The sequence below is a fragment of the Dreissena polymorpha genome, chromosome 4 (genome assembly GCF_020536995.1).
Source record: "Dreissena polymorpha isolate Duluth1 chromosome 4, UMN_Dpol_1.0, whole genome shotgun sequence".
Taxonomy (NCBI): domain Eukaryota; kingdom Metazoa; phylum Mollusca; class Bivalvia; order Myida; family Dreissenidae; genus Dreissena; species Dreissena polymorpha.
Window position 1 is genome coordinate 54258549 of NC_068358.1, and position 2100 is coordinate 54260648.

Consider the following 2100-nt stretch of genomic DNA (forward strand, 5'->3'; position numbering starts at 1 on the left):
CATACCATACATACATACCATACATACATACCATACATACATACCATACATACATACCATACATACATACCATACATACATACCATACATATATACCATACATAATACCATACATACATACCATACATACATACCATACATACATACGCATAGCATACATACCATACCATACCATACATACATACATACCATACATTACATACATACATACAACCATACTACATACCATACCAGACAGACCATACATACATACCATACATACATACCATACATACAATACCATACATACATACCATACATACATACCATAACATACATACCATACATACATCCCATACCATACATACCATACATACATAGCCATACATACATACCATACATACATACCATACATACATACCATACATACATACCATACAGACATACCATACATACATACCATAACATACATACCATACAGACATACCATACATACATACCAATACATACCTACCCATACATACATACCATACATACCATACAACCATACATACCATACCGACAATACATACATACTACATACATACATACCATACATACATAACATACAATACATATCATACATACATACCATAAACACTACATAACCATACATACCATACATACCATACATACCAGACATACCATACATACATACCTATACATACCATATACATGCCATACAGACCATACTCATACATCATACCATACATACCATACATACATACTATACATACTATACATACATACATACCATACATACCATACATACAATACATATCATACATACCATACATACCATACATACCATACATACCATACATACCATACATACCATACATACCATACATACATACCATACATACCATACATACATACCATACATACCATACATACATACATACATACCATACATACCATACATACCATACATACCATACATACCATACATACCATACATACATACATACATACATACATACATACATACATACATACATACCATACATACCATACATACCATACATACCATACATACCATACATACCATACATAACATACATACATACCATACATGCATACCATACATGCATACCATACATGCATACCATTCATACATACCATACATACATACCATACATACCATACATACATACCATACATACATACCATACATACATACCATACATACATACCATACATACATACCATACATACATACCATACATACATATCATACATACATATCATACATACATACATACATACATACATACATACATACATACATACATACATACATACATACATACATACATACATACATACATACATACATACATACATACATACATACATACATACATACATACATACATACATACATACATACATACATACATACATACATACATACATACATACATACATACATACATACATACATACATACATACATACATACATACATACATACATACATACATACATACATACATACATACATACATACATACATACATACATACATACGATACATACATACATACATACATACATACATACATTACATACATACATACATACATACATACATACATACATACATACATACATACATACATACATACATACATACATACATACATACATACATACATACATACATACATACATACATACATACATACATACATACATACATACATACATACATACATACATACATACATACATACATACATACATACATACATACATACATACATACATACATACATACATACATACATACATACATACATACATACATACATACATACATACATACATACATACATACATACATACATACATACATACATACATACATACATACATACATACATACATACATACATACATACATACATACATACATACATACATACATACATACATACATACATACATACATACATACATACATACATACATACCATACCATACATACATACCATACATACATACCATACATACCATACATACCATACATTCCATACATTCCATACATTCCATACATACCATACATACATACATACA